A 16,088-nucleotide genomic window follows, 5' to 3' on the forward strand; every position below is an offset into this window, starting at 1 on the left:
TTCAAACAAAACATCACCAGGGGAGAGTGACCCCAGGAGCCAGCACAGGCTGGGGACAGCTCTGCCAAGCAGGACAGATGACAACAACTCCCAAGAGCCAGCACAAAAAGCCACCAGCTGCATGACAAGAGTGATCCTTCCCCTCTACTCAGCACAGGTGACAGCATTCCTGAAGTTCTGCACTCCTCAGTGGCAGAGACACGGGCAGAGTCTGGCAAATGGCCCTGGACAAGCAGCTCTGGGTGACCCTGCTTGCCAAGGTGACCTTGCAGAGGTCCATGCCAGGCTCAGGCAGGCTGGGATCCCCTGAGCCTTCAGCCAGTCCCTCTCCCAGCCTGGATGTGATGTGTGATACCCCCAGGAGCAGTGTAAGGCACAGTGCCACAATGTCACAGCGCTGACAGGGCACCCCCCAGCCCAGCAGCAACACCTGACCTGTGCCCTGTCTCACTCCTGAGGCCCAGACTCAGCTCCCAGCCCTTGCTCACTCACCTTGGCCATGGTTTGGCTCCATTTCTGCTTTCTCAGTGTGACACAGGGGTCACAGACAAGTGAACAGGCCAGGCAGGAGGGGTTTGATCACTCCCATTCCATAAAGGTCCCTTACAGTCTCCATCTCCCTCGATTTTTGCTTCCCTTCTGCCTTCTTTTTTTCTTTTTCTCAAACATCACCACTGGGATGAATGCTTTAAAAAAGCCCTCAGCCCCACAAATGCTCTCTCTAAAAACCAGAGGATGATTATCCTCTCTTAGAACAAAGCAAGAAGAGTCAGACATGGATATCACTTAGGTTTACAGGCCAAAATCTTCATTAACTTAGCAGGCAACTACTTCTTGCTGGTGTAAACCAACAGAAATACTAAAGTTTTTTATTTGAAGGCACAAGAGATAAATTAAAATTTTGATTTCTTTACATCTCCAACATTCCCTGTTCCCACAGCTGGAGGTGGTTTGGCAAAAGAGGCCAAGTGAGAGCGATCAGCAATAGAGGGAAGTACAAAATTGATCTTAAAATTCTCAATATTTCACCCTAAAGAGGAGGGATAGGGAAGACTCCATGCAATACCCATGGTTTTGTCCAAAAACTCCTAATAAAACATGTTTCTCTCTAACTGTCAGTGCATTTGCCTTGCCTGCTTCTCAGTTTAGCACACCTCCTCCTCCTCTCTTTGCAAATACACTGGGGGCAGAGCAGGGACAGGGAGAGCCCAGCTGGGCTCTGCTGTGGTAGCAGCTGGCACAGCTGGGGCCAGGGCACTCAGGGTCTCTTCACATAGCAAAAAAAAAAAAAAAAAAAACAAAAAAAAAAAAAAAAAAAAAAAAAACAAAAACAAAAACAAAACAAAACAAAACAAAAAAAAAAAAAAAAAACAAAAAAAAAAAAAAACAAAAAAAAACCAAAAAAAAACCAAACAAAAAAAGGCACCAGTGCAGTTTTAAACTGACTCCCTGCAATCATTGGCTCACAGGGATTTAAGGCCATCCAGGGTTCTGGCTTCTTGCCATAGCTGTTGTCCCTGTGCTAGCCTGGTGTCACCAAACCCAGGTGCCCCATGTTGTAAGGAACTCTTGGGGTCAGCTGGCCCAGTCCCTGCCCCAAGCAGGTGCATTTTCTGCCAGGGTCTGTGGCCCTAAGCCACACCATGGTTCCATCCAGGAGCTTGGGAAGGTTTTTATGGACTGCTCCTCTTGTGTCTACCAAGCTGGATTCTAGTGTAACACAAAAGGATGGGCTGGGAAGTGTCTGAGAGCAGCCCTGGGGAAGGCCCTGGGGGTGCTGGGGGCAGAGCTGGGAGCCAGAACCCCCCCGTGCCCTGGGCTGAGCCCCAGCGTGGGCAGCAGGGGAGGGGGGGATTCTGCCCCTGTGCCCTGGGCTCAGGTGAGACCCCACCTGCAGAGCTGGGCCAGCCCTGGGGCCAGCACAGGAGGGACCTGGAGCTGCTGCAGAGAGCCCAGGGCAGGCACCAGGATGGGCAGAGGGATGGAGCAGCTCTGCTGGGAGGAAAGGCTGGCACAGCTGGGGCTGCTCACCTGGAGAGGAGAAGCTCTGGGGTCACCAAACTGGGGCCTGAAGAAGCTGATGGGAAAGATGGAGAGGGACTGGGGACAAGGGATGGGGTGACAGGACACAGGGAATGGCTCCCAGTGCCAGAGGGCAGGGCTGGATGGGACATTGGGAATGAGGAATTGTTCCCTGGCAGGGTGGGCAGGCCCTGGCACAGGGTGCCCAGAGCAGCTGGGGCTGCCCCTGCATCCCTGGCAGTGCCCAAGGCCAGGCTGGAGCAGCCTGGGACAGTGGAAGGTGTCCCTGCCATGGCAGGGGTGGCACTGGGTGGGATTTAGAGTTCCTTTTAACTCTTCTGGGATTCCTTGAGTAGGTGCACCAAAAGGCAGCCCCAAAACAAGATCTGCACAGGGGCTCAGGTTCTCAGCTCACAGTTTCATCTTTACAGTTCCTGCAGCTGTGAACACAAAGACCAGAGCAGCATCTCCAAATATCAAAGCAGCTCCTCCTGGGGAGGCTGAGGACTTGCCTTACACTTGTGGCACTCAGGACACACAACAATTCCCATTTATACAGGACTTTCCTCCTGGGCAGCACAAGCAACTGTTTCACACTGAATCAAAGCCCATAAAGCAGAACCAACTAAACACAGAGAGAACTACTCTGGACTTGGAGGGAAAAGAGAGGCTGCTAATTCCAGCCCAGCTCAGCTCCTCACTGCCAGCAAAGCATCACCAGCCCTGTCTCTGTGTTACCCTGCTGTTACCCTGGAAAGTGGCTCCTTCCCCAGCTGGAAGGTACCAGGAGGTTGTAGCTGGCACTGGAACCCAGAACAAAGCAAACCAGTGGGGAATCAGGGATGCTGCATGTCCAGCACATTGCTGAGATCCACCTCAAGGATCCTGGCATGCTGCTGGCAGAGAAAGGAACAACTGGCCAAAGTTTCAGGGAACCAGAGAAATAAAAACACAGGCACACACACATGAAGAGAAATAATCATATATGGAAATTGCACATCAATCCAGAGGCAGCCTGGACTCCATCCTGCCCCAAAGAAGCAGATCTGGAGCCTGGGGATCACCTGACTCAGCTACATAGCCAAAATGTATTTTTGGAGTGGTCCTGAATCCAAAAAGCAGGAACTGAAGCACAGGGAACATCCCTGCACTCACTGAGGGCATGGATGGGGACCAACCATAAAACCAACAGAGCACAGGTTTCCATCACAGACTCACCCAGCAGGAACCCAAACAGAGTTTAGGATCATTCATCTGGTGACAAAAGGAGCAGTGTTCCTTCCCCAAATACACCATGTAACAGGGCAGTGTGACAGAGATGGACACAGCAGCTCTCCCTCCTGCCTAGGAAATGCTGCAGGACTTTGTGTGGTCAATGTGTCACAAATTCAGAAAGATTTTGGCACAAAAGACCTCCATTATTCATTAAACACTTGCAATACCAAGATATTCCCCTCCTAAGTCACTGCCCTTGCTTAGTTGCTCTTGCTGTTATGAATGTGACCCTTTGTTTATACAGCAAAAGACTGCTTTTGGTACACTACTAAATAAAGGAAAATTCAAGCTTCCACATCCATCATGCAGCTCTTAAATAAAACAGGAAAAAACTCACTTTGTCTTCAGCATCCCAAAATGGACCAGGCTTTTCAGGGCTTTCAGTGCTAAATGAAAGCTGACTGTAGAAAATTCCCTTGTAAATGTTTATTATTCTAATTGTAACCTCTGGACATTTTTAGGGCCAATAAAAAAACAAGATCAAAACCCAAGAGAGCAAATAATCCACATGGGGATTCTCTCCTGCCTGTGCTGGTTCAAAAGTCATTCTGAGATTTGGGGGATATTTTTATTTTTAAACCTTTGTTTAATTTCTTGTACTGGAAGCATTAAATCCCACCACAATGTGAGATCAAAACAAGTCCCTTAGAAAGGAAGGAGAAGGATTCCCATGGGAAACAACACTGTCCAATATAAATACCCCACAGAGCCCACTGGGCAGCAGAAACCCCTTTTTAATTTGTCTTTTCAAGGTGAAAGGAACTCAAGGGACACCTTGTGCCAATACACTCTGGGTAAGCACTTCCCCAGGCTCTGCTGGATCCTGCAGAGCCCTTTCATCCATCCAAACTCTCCACAAGTGTTCAAAACATTTCTCTCAAGCCTTAATTGCACCTTTATCCATCCAAACCAGATCCACTACCATGGTTCCAATAATTTTCATGCTCAGATCCACTCCTTTGGCTTCCACCAGGGGAACAGACCACAAAATCCTTTTGGATTTTGGACCAAGAGTGAGATTTTGGACAAGAGTGAGAGCAGCCAGACACTGTGTGACCTGCAGAGGCTCATGACAGTGACACAGGGACCACAGGTAGCCCAAAATCTCCAGGACAGCAGCTCTGTTGTTCTTCTTTGTTCTCCTGCCCACAAAGGTAATCCCTTAGGTGCAAGCAGACACCCTGCAGGGTGGTTTGGAGAGTTACTAAGAGGAGAACAAACAAACAACCAAACAACAAAAGCCAAAATTGGGCTGCTGGGGTGAGCAGCTGCCTGCAGGGATAAATTCACTTGCAGACAGCACCGTGCTGGTGCCAAAAGGCTTTCCCCAGTCATCCTGACCTTTGTTCCTTGGCCAGCCTCGTCCAAAAAAAGCACTGAGAAGCACCATTCCTGTGCCTCACAATTCTGGCACTCCTGGCTCTATTATAGCCTTCAGACTTCTCCCATTTGATCATCAATCCAAGTAACAAATCCATAATTTAGCTGTTTTGCTTCCTTGCCCACCCCACCACACCACACTCCCATAAGCTGGAAAATGCCCCTTCCTAGAGCTTTGGTGGCCAGTGGCCCCTCAGTTTGATCTGCTGCTTGTTTTGTTCCACCTGCCATGGCACCTGGCATTTCCTTGTCAAACACAAGCTGAATTTTTCAAGTCTATTCCAGAGTGCACATGAAGGCAAAGTGGAGATGGCCCTGCCCTTGACCTACAGATGAGAAAAGTCACTGCTCTCTGGGCTATCATCCCTCTTGCCTGTGCAAAGACATCCCCTGGAGACCTCACTTTGTATCTGTGCTGCCCTAAACCCTTGTCCTCCCTCTGTGTCACAGTTTCCATTTGATTCCTGAGCTCCTTGTTGGGCTTTGTTTGGAGGGTTCTCCCCCTCCTTGTTTATTTTAATCCATAAACCTACACACCCATAGCTCCAAAAATAAGAAGTCACAGCAGAAAAAGGCCTCCAACACAGCAAAAAAAACCCCCTTAAGCACATTATCAATACAAAAGCACTTTCAAACATAGAAATTCAAAATCCCAACAGCACCAAGCAAAAGCAATAATGAATATTTTTTTAAATGAGCCCAGGTGAATAGACAGGATGCCTCTGAAGTCTCTGAAGTGACCTGTGTGACAAGTCACAGCTGTTTGTTGGGGAAAAAAGTGTCACAACTGCTCTCAACACTTCAGATCCAGCTCCTCCCTTTAGTTCCAGATCCCTGCATTAACTGAGCTGGCCTCATATCAGAGTTCTCTCCCTTCTCCAGCTTTTCTGTCCCTGCAACCTCTGTCTCACACCACAGCTCTCAGACTTTTCAGCAGTGTCACAGCAGCACTTTGCAGGTGATAACATGCAGGAAACAGCTTCTTGTAGGCCATTCCAAGGGTAAGAATCAGCAGGAAAAGGCCATTGCAGGCAGCTTATGAAACACTGATACAAGAGGAGCAGGCAATCCTGGAGGTGAAAGACACCCAGACAGGTTTTCTTTGGGGAAAAGGAAGAAACCTGACATCAAGACAGGTCAAAGTTTTTACATCTTGCCTAGATGAAGGGAATTATCTCCTAATTAAATATTTCACACTTACAATGGTTACAATGGCAAATCTCTGGATTCAGGGTAACCATCCTCTGACATGCACCCAAACTGCAGAATCATGGAATGGTTTGGGTTGGAGGAGACCTTAACCTCCCAACCCTCTGCCACACAAGCAATCAGTGACTACATAACAGGCCAAGGACTTTTCCTAAGCAATTTATGCTTAAATCATCACAGACTGTGCAGAAGACACAGGGAAAAAAATTAAAAGTATGAGTTAATAGAGTCTTGCTGCTTCCTGCTGCACACAGGCTTGTTTTTTTCCTGCAATTACAGAGGAGGGATTTTTTTTTTTCCAGCACCACTTTCAGCTGCCACAAGCAGGCTATTGTTTGGATTTAGCCAGGCAGCAGCAGTCCCCATGCAAACCCAGGGCAGCAGGATGGACTGCCTGGAACTGAACCACAACAGAAGGGAATTCAGTGCCATTAGGATGAGAAGAGAGATTTGTACTAAATACCTGCTTGGAGCAAAGCCAGAGGAAGCACATCAAAGGAATCCTGGGATACTTCCCAACATCCAGGTGCCCAGAGGGATGTTGTGCATCAGGTGACAGCTCAGCAGCCTCTTCCCAGCACACATCTCCCAGCTCCTGCGTGCCCCAAATAAATCCAGGCAGCCCCAAACTGCTCAGACTACATCTCTGCCTCCTCCCCCGCACACCAGGGCATCCTCTCCCATTGAAGAAGTGATTCCCCAGCCCTTGGACACACCAGAATGAGTCATCTGGGTGCACTGGTGCCTTCACTCTGAAAACTCCTGCTCGTCCCCGGCGGAGCACTGAAATGCTGTGAGCTCACTTGTAGCTGTGGCAACAGAAATGCAAATCCTGCCACGCTGAAAAACTTCACCACCGACTCCTCCACTACACGGGGACTATGTGTGAGCAAAACCAGTTTTTTCTTCTTCCTCCCTGAGGATAAATTGGGTTTGTGAAAGCTTTGCCCTAAAGCAAAAATCCAATTGGCAGGGCAGAGTTAAACCAGACATACGTTGCTTTAGCTGTGCTTCAGTGCACACAGAAAACAGGTACAGAAGAGTTTGGAAACAGGGCACAAAACCAGGTTTGAGGTCTCTCACTGCAAGGGCTCTACTCAGTGTTTACACCTGGTGAGGAGCTACTCCATTTGCAGCCTCAGCAAATACCATGGCTGGTTTAATACAATAAAGTTACAGTGGATATAAGACAGGAGCAGAAAATGGCTTTAAGTTAATTGTTCCCTGGCAGGGTGGGCAGGCCCTGGCACAGGGTGCCCAGAGCAGCTGGGGCTGCCCCTGCATCCCTGGCAGTGCCCAAGGCCAGGCTGGACAGGGCTGGAAGCAGCCTGGGACAGTGGAAGGTGTCCCTGCCATGGCAGGGATGGAATAAGATGGGCTTTAATGTCCCTTCCAACCCAAATAATTTCATAATTCTATAATTAAATTATCCCTTTTTCAAAATACATCAGAAGTATTTTCAAAATAAATCATTAAAAATATCAGTATATTTGGATGCAGACCCAAGAGCTTTTCTTGGGGTATAAGTAGGATATTTCTCACAAAAATGCAGGCAGTAACTGCATACAGCAACCAGGGGTTAAAAACAACTGATGGGGGTGGTGAAGAAAGAGGAAAAAAAAAACAAACAAAGAGCAAGCCTCACCTAACAAGTTTCCAGCAGCAAAACCTGTGTGAACTGCAAGACCCAGATTGCAAATTTAGGTGACAATTGTGAATCTTTGGTGAGAATTGTACCTCACTTGCAGGGTATCTACCTGTGGTTTGCAGAAACTTCTCAGACAAGCTTCACTATCCTGAATGGCAAACAAAGAGCAAACTCCCACCGATGCTTCCTGCATGTTGAGAAGTTTGGGTGGGGAACTGGGAGATTTCTGGGCTTGGTGTTGGTTTGGAGCCTTTGTGTTTTGTGGCGCTCTTTGTTCCCCTTTCAATTTGGGTTAGCGAGTGCAAACCGTTTGCAGGGTGTGAAAACCCTGCAACCTCAGCTTCACCTGTGAGTGAGAAGAGGCAGTGTAATCCCACAGGCAGGTTATGCCATCTGGGAGCAAAGCAAAGGAGCTAAAAGCAGAGGAAAAGCAGAGTTACCATGGGAGACCAGGATGCGTCACTTCTCTTGGCTCTCCTGGCGCCACGTGACGCCTCAGCCGCCACTGAAGAACTCAGCAGATGGGATAGGGGAAAAAAAAATATTAAAAGGTCCCTAGATTATAGCAAAGTTTAGGCTTTAAAATCTACTGCTTATGGCTACAGAAATAGAGGCAACAATATTTATCTACAAACCAAACTATCTGTCTATAAATCTATTGCCACGGAGCAGTAAATACGCGCTTTCCCTTCCAGCAGTCGTCACCATCTACACTTTTCAGTTCCCTGCAGTAAATTTAGTCCAGGCACATGCAGAAATAGCACCCCTGCCACCTCAGAGAGAACTATCACTTGCCTTTCAGAGGAGGCAAAGCAGGTCAGTAGTTTCCACCTTGCCCATAAATACAGAAGCAGCCACTTGACAGCAACAGACACGAGCAGTCAGAGTTCGGGAGGTCAGAAAAGGGATGAATCACTTGGAATTTACTCTCCAAGTTATCACACAGGTCATCAAGCCCATGCCTTGGGCTGGAGCGCTCTGAACCAAGAGTTTCTTTCCATTTTCAAGGCATGGCTGTTGGGCATGTGTGTGCAGCATGTCAGTGACCCCACACATGCTCACTCACACTTGGGTTTCCACCCCACCCAGACCAGGATCAATTCTCAAACAGCTCCTGCTCCAAGTCTTTCTTCTCTGCACAAAATCCTAGAGTAGTCCAGTGTTTGAGGATTTCTCCCCTCCTTTTACAGCAGCCAGTTTCTTTCTAGCAGATCAAAACAGCTCTGATTCAAAGGACATTATTCCAACTCCATCCTCCTCCACCTCCCAAAGCCTCCTGACACCCACACGCCGCTGAACGTCAACATCTCCAGGGAAATTCAGTCCTTGCAGATGGCACCAAGCAGCCCCCTGGGTGTGGTAAAAAGCTCTGTGCAGCTGAGAAACCTTCACCCTCACTGGGTGAAGGTGCAATGCCAGCCTTCCAGCTCTACCCAAACATTGCAGCAGGCTGGCAATGGAGTGTGCAGGGAGCCTCCAGTGCACCAGAGTAACCTGAGCATCACCCCAGCAGCAGCTGCCACCCCAACCCACCCGCTCCCAGCACGCTCCAGACTGCAGGATTTTGGGGAAGGAGCACAGCCCAACCAGCCAAGACAGCTGCTGCTATCATCTGCTCCTGAACACCAGCTTTCTGTCACCTGAATCACTTGCTATTCCTGCTTGCCTGTTTCCCATTACCCACCAAAAGTAGGAAACAGTCTGGAAGCCAAGAAATCCCACATTTCATCTGCTGCTCCAGGTTGTAGCCCCTGTGCTACACAGCTACACAACAGCTGGGTGTTATTTCTGACCTGCTTACAAAAGGAAGTTTCAGGTTTCTGAAACAAAAAGTTTAACACAGACATTGATACCTTTTACAACAAGGGGCTGGGCCACAGCTGGCTGCACACAATGCTGTGCCCTGGCCTCTGGCATGGCCCTGCTGGAGCAGGGAGGGGACACCAGGTGCCCACTGAGCCCCTGCAGCCTCACACACCCTGGGATTCCTCCCAGCTCTGCTTTAATAACTGTTCCCTGAGCCAGGAGACACTGTCTTCAATAGCTTTTAACAGGATGGGTTTTATCCAGCCTGCTTTGAACCTCTCACCTTCCAGCACCATCCTGGCCACCAGGAATACCACAGCAGAACTGTGCACCAGCAAAAGAAAAGCTTTCCCTTTTATAAGCTCGTTGCTTCCTTCCCTGTTGTTTTGGTTTTTTGGGATTTTCTTTTGGGTACAGTCATCTTCTTTGGAAGATGCAAAGCTCCCAATCTGCTTAACATTCCTCTCCTCGCTTCTTCCCCTCACAATCGTTTCTGCTCCATGCTAAAGGGACAAAGTTTATTTATCTCCTTTTCTACAACAGCTGTTCCATGCCTTTGATCAGCTTCATCATCCTTTACTGAACCTTTTTCTTTTTGGAGATGGAGGGTTTAGGACATGGAGAATCACGGAGAAAAAAGTGATTTCTAAACTTATTTTTACAGTTGCTTGTTCTGTTATCTACTCCTTCCCTAAGAATATTTATGCATTTTCTACTTTGACTTTGCAGCTATTTGCAGTGAAGAAACCTCCCAATTCAGGAAAAAAAGCCTCCCAAGAGCAGAACAAACCCCAAAACTAATAATGCTTTTGCTTTCTGCCAGTGTTGCAGAAAACAAGCATTAGGCTTCAGAGACAGGAAAGAGCCTGCAAAATGCAGTAACCTCTCAATATCTTGAAACAGAGGCTTCCAAAATTTTTCTTAAACCACAGCAGCAGAGCAAGGAATTAACCACATCCCTGGCTGTTCATGTGCCTTCCTCTCTCTCAGCTGAAGATGTTTTTTGGTAATAAAACATCAAATAAATACACATACACATACCTAGGTCACCTACATTTATTATTTCCTCATGCAGCACCAGCAAAGTGACCCCTAAGGAGGTGCACAGAAAATGACCTGGATTTTTATTAGTAACCAATTGCTGCCCTCCAGCCTCACTGACCTTGCAGCACACACCTGATTCCTGCTCAACACACCTGGGTTTCCCCTTTTCATGTGCACAGTGCCCACAGTTCTGTGTCATTAATATTCACACTACACCCAGGGGAGAGCTGTAGCCTCAAACTCCTGCTGGGACACAGATCTTTAAATTTTTAATTTTTTTTCCCCCTGTTTTCAGCGTCTCAAACTCACGGGATGACAACACAGGATTGCTTTGAAGTGTCCATTTTCACCCCACCTCAAATTACCACAGAGAAGCAGATCCTGGCTGAGCATCAGAATTCTCCAGATAAAACTTAACAACCAGTGCATCAACATGGAAACAATGGGTGGGTTTTTGTAAACAAAGGGAGAAGAGCTTCAGATTTAGCAAGACTTTTACAAGGATGGTGCCTCTTGTACAAGCAAGAAGCAGAAGGACTCAAAACAAAAATTTGCTGTTTTATTAGGCTCACTTATCTAAGTTTTTAGAGTTGCTTTTTGCAAGGCTGTGGTGTAAAAACAAAGCTGCTCCTTGGGGCAATTTGTCAGGTACTCCTACTGCAGGGTTCTGTATGCTGGAACAGAAAGGAGGGATGAGAACAGGGATTTCACTGAAATGACCATGTAGAACCCCCCCTTGAGAAGAAAGAGAATAAACAGGTCCACAAAAAACAGGCTCTCTTAGATATTCTGATGTCTCAGGTTTTAGCTTTTATATTTTTTCAGATTCTGTGCTGCTTTAATGCGCAGTTCTGAGCTTCATACCAGGGGATGGTGAGCTCTCTTCACAGATAAAATAATTCCTTTTTATATGGAATTATTTATCCTTAATAATGCTAGATAAAACAATTCCTTCTCTAGCTGGGGACCAAGGACAAATGATCCAAATTTCAGGCCCAGGAGCACAAACAACTTGGGCTGAGGAGAGAAAAACAAGCAGGGTGGGACTTCATAATCTAAAGCTGGAATGGGACAATGAACTCCAAGATGCAAATGGAGCAGAACTGATCCCAGTGACAGACCCTGTGACCAGGTGTCCATTTTGGGACCATTTTGGTTCACCCTGGGTGCAGCCCTGGCTGGGCTCTTGTGCTGCCCAAGGTGGATCCATGCAGGAGATCCTTTTAATAAATCCCTGCTTTATTCTTTAACTCTGTTCTAGCTCAGCCTTCTCAAGGCATCAATTCCTTGGAATTTCAGCAGCAATTTCTGCATGCAAAGGGTGCTCAGGCCTTGGCAGGGGCTGCCCAGGGAGCTTTGCAGTGCCCAGCCCTGCAGGTGTCCCAGCAAGGGCTGGAGGTGGCACTCAGTGCTCTGGGCTGGGGACAAGGTGGGCACTGGGCACAGCTGGCACTGGATGATCCCAGAGGTCTTTGCCACCCTAATGATTTTAATGAGTCCATAAATGTCAGGTTTCAAAGGAGTTCCCCCTTGTAAAATTCAAACCACATATCTGTGGGCTGTGAAACAGCATTCCTCTGCTGGGGGCCACTCTTCAGGCAGCCAGGCTGTTGGGTGCTGTGTCCCCCTCTTTTTCCAGGATGTCACCTCTCTCCAGACCATTTTCCCTCTGTACAGGGACACCTTCCTGCCCTGCCCGTGTCCTCAGAGGTTCTGAGCACAGAACTCACGTGCTGGCTTTGAGCAATCCTCACAAAGCACCAACACAACCTTGTGCTGAGTATTACTGGAGTGTAAGAAAAATCATTTAGAGAAGCAGCAGCTACAAGAGAGCTCCTTGCTTTATCTCCTCTGTAAACAGCTTTTAAACTGCCAGCTACAGCTAGGAGCTGGAGACAGAGGAGACATCCCTGCAGCTGCTGACAGGTGAGTTTATTGGAGCTTCAGCACAAGCATTTTCAAGATGAAAGAGCACAAGGAGGGCGCTGAAAGACAACTGACAGCTTGAGGAGTACGCACTGGTTCTCAAATTGTTTCTGTGATGTAGGGTAATGCTTGTGATCACAGCATTCACCGGGAATTAGATCATCCATTTAGCAGCAAGTTTGCCTGATCAACTGTCTGGGGACTTCAAACAGATCAGCAAAACTGCAGAGCTGGAGACACTGCCTTGGTATTCGGCTGCCTTCCCTGAGAGGCTTCACAGAGACCAAAACACAGGCGGGGAAATCCTAACAAAACATCCAGAGCAAGCTGGGGGCTGGCCCTGAATTTGGGAAGCAGCAGCTGGATTTTTATTAGTAACCAATGGCCAGGCAGGGCACAGAGCACCAGGGCCTGGGGCAGACACAAGGAGCTGCCTCAGCTCATCTGCATCAGCACCAGCACCCACAAAACACCTGGAACCACCCCAGATATTAACATATCCTAAGAATGACACAGACTTTGTGTAAAGCCTGTCCCTCACCTTTCTACCTTTCCATATGTGCCACACACAGCTCAGGGAGCTCCCCAGCTTTCCAAGAAAGTCCTAGCAAAGCCTGGGGGATTGAGTGATGTGTCAGTGTCTGGAGATGGCTGTGAGGATGCTCCACAATGCAGGAAGCTGGAGATGGGAGCATGCTCTGGACAGGAGGATATTTAAACCTGCCTGGATGCAGCAGGGATGCACACATGATTGGAACAGCTGGGACAGTCACACAGGACTCTGGTGACAGAGCAAACATCCTGTGCTGGCACTACAAAATCCCTCAGTATGTTCAGATCAAATATTTCACCCACCCTTTGCTATGTATTTATCAAATATTTCACCCACCCTTTGCTATGTATTTATCCCTGCACAGCAAAATATGTCAGATGTAACTTTTTGTCTTCTTAAGCAGTACAGGAAAATCTGTCAAACAGCTTCTGACAGCCTTGCACTGCTCCCTGGGAATGGGGACAAGAGGCAGGGCAGCACAGGCCAGGGAAAAACCTTTCATTTTCATGCATCTTGCAAACACAGAGAGAAACATTTAGGGAGTGAACTGAAACAAAGCATCTTGTGCAAGAAGCCCAATAACTGTATTATCTGCTAAACAATAGAACTGCAAAACCGTGGAGTCATTTTAAACAAGTGCATCTGTCATTAAGATAATGACCAAGTGAGTCAGTGCTTATCCAGTAAGAGATATTTAAAACAATCACAGAAAGTACCTTAAAGCTCATCTCATTCCCTCCCTGTTATGTGTAAGGACACCTTCCACCATCCCAGGCTGCTCCCAGCCCCAAACTCCGGCCTGGCCTTGGGCACTGCCAGGGATGCAGGGGCAGCCCCAGCTGCTCTGGGCACCCTGTGCCAGGGCCTGCCCACCCTGCCAGGGAACAATTCCTCATTCCCAATATCCCATCCAGCCCTGCCCTCTGGCACTGGGAAGCCATTCCCCATTGTCCCTCCATCCCTTGTACAGAGTGTCTCTGCATCTTTCCCATCAGCTCCTTCAGGCCCCAGTTTGGTGACCCCAGAGCTTCTCCTCTCCAGGTGAGCAGCCCCAGCTGTGCCAGCCTTTCCTCCCAGCAGAGCTGCTCCATCCCTCTGCCCATCCTGGTGCCTGCCCTGGCAGTTCCAGGTCCCTCCTGTGCTGGGCCAGCTCTGCAGGTGGGGTCTCACCTGAGCACAGGGGCAGAGGGTTTAATTCAACACAGGAGCAGAGCCTGTTCCAGCCATCCAAGGAGTGAGGGAAAACAACTGATGAACCCCACAGCTGTCCCAAAAGGCACAAAGCCAGGGGTGCTGCCCTCAGCCTGTGGCTCCTGAGTGCAGAGCAGGAGGCACCTTCAGTCCCCCAGCGTGGTTTGAATCCAGCTCTGCTGATTGCCAAGAAAGCAGAGAGCAAAACAAGATTAGAGCTCAGCAAGACAGCGTGGCCCTCGTGAATCCAAATAAACAAGACATTTTGAACTATTTCCAGCATGACTTCAGCACAAAATAACATTTGCACATCAGTGTAATAGCTGATGTTTTAACTGCTTGCTGAGGGAGCAGTCACGCACTGCAGCCCCGAGTTCAGTGGTGCTGCTCAGCCTTCAAAGGAGGCAAAAAGAGCTGCAAAAGAGCAGTGCTGCACTTGAAAGCCTTTCAGAAAGCACTAAATGTATTTGTGCTCACTCTTGAAGCCGAGGAGAACACAGCCCTGTCCCCACAAGCCTTGGGTGGATGATGGAGCACTTGAAAGGAGCTGGGATGGCTCTGAAAGGAAGTCTGCATTGCAGGCCACGGGTGGTTGGTTATTGAGTTAAAAGTAAAAATAATTTAGGTGTCACTTCTTAATTGGATAGTTTATCCTCAAATCCCAGCTGAAACCTCCTGGGTTCCAGAGGCAGGCAGGAAAGGGAGCCAAAGCCAAGGGGCACAAGTCCAGAGGATGCAACACAGGAGGGAAAACCCATTTTCCCTTTGAACCTGTGCAAGGACTGGTGACACACCCTCACAGGAAATCCCATTACTGGGGGCCCTAAGCCATGAATCAATCCCCGAGTCATTCAGAGCCAGCCCCAGGACAAAGGAACAGTCAGATGCTAATTCAGGCCACAAAGCTGGAGAGAGAACGTTCCCTCTTTGGATTAAGGATTCATCATCAGCAAGTACAACCTATTTTCATTAACTGCAGCCATTTCCCGCTGCCACATCCTTTCCATTTTCCTGGAAACACGGGAGCAGCTACATGGCTGAAGGCAAATAAATTAGGAGACAAGAAGGAAATTATCTACAGCACCCAGAACAAGCCAAGCCACCGAATAAAGCAGCTAAAAAATCTACCAAAACCCAACTTCATTGAACACAGGCTATATAAAATCTCTGCTCCAAAATTCCATTAAACCTTTAGTTTTGCCAAGATGTAATTGTCTGGAGAGGCTGTGGATGCCCCATGCCTGGAAGTGTCCAAGGCCAGGCTGGATGGGGCCTGGAGCAACCTGGGATGGTGGAAGCTGTCCCTGCTTGTACCAAAACCAGCCAGGCACATCCTGCAGCAGCCTCTGAAAACATCCCCACCTCTCTGGGATACTTTTGATGAATGCATCTCAAGCTGTGTCAGGGAAAATATAGGTTGGATATTAGGAAGAAGTTTTTCACACAAAGAGTGATAAAATATTGAAATGGCTGCCCAGGGAGGTGGTGGAGTCACCATCCCTGGATGTGTTTAAACAAAGACTGGATGTGGCACCCTGGTTTAGTTGAGGTGTTTGGGGCTGGTTTGATGTTCTTGAAGGTCTCTCCCAACCCAGGGATTCTGTGAAAAGCTGGGAGGAATCATCAAACATTTAGGTTGGAAAAGACCTTCAAGAACACCGAGCCCAACCTCCTTAGTCAGCAGCAGCTTCAAGCTCAGACTTGCAGCAAAACAAACCAAAGGTGTCACTTAAAAAGCCAATGTCACAATCAAAGTGTGGCCTACAGAGGACACAGGAAAACTCCACGTGATTCATAAATTCCCCCCAAGGTGCTTTTACGTGCACAGGACAACACCCAGGAAACAGCCACCACTTCTAACAAAGATTATTTGAAATTCACAGCGTGGTGAGGTTTTGTGTTGATGGATTTTTGAGTTTGTGGGAACTTTTTTGGTGGTGCTGTTTCATTTTCTATTCAAACATCTGCTCTAGTCACCTGTTGCCCACTTAACTGGGAGATCTCACCACTGAGTGCTGTGCACTGGAATTTACT

The 16,088-nt window shown here is 48.1% G+C and overlaps 1 protein-coding gene across 11 annotated transcripts in view; it reads right to left on the bottom strand.

The window, feature by feature from the left end:
• SGMS1 (sphingomyelin synthase 1) overlaps window positions 1-16,088 on the bottom strand; it is a 96,164-nt gene that overhangs the window by 49,054 nt on the left and 31,022 nt on the right. For 2 of the 11 annotated variants that reach the window (XM_077183433.1, XM_077183430.1), the window contains exon 1: window positions 6,350-6,681. The exons of the other annotated variants lie outside the window; for them this stretch is intronic. The gene's annotated coding sequence lies outside the window, so the exon portion shown is untranslated. Of the gene's footprint in view, window positions 1-6,349; window positions 6,682-16,088 lie in introns of those variants that run through there. 11 annotated transcript variants of the gene reach the window in all.

The sequence above is a fragment of the Agelaius phoeniceus genome, chromosome 9 (genome assembly GCF_051311805.1).
Source record: "Agelaius phoeniceus isolate bAgePho1 chromosome 9, bAgePho1.hap1, whole genome shotgun sequence".
NCBI lineage: Eukaryota > Metazoa > Chordata > Aves > Passeriformes > Icteridae > Agelaius > Agelaius phoeniceus.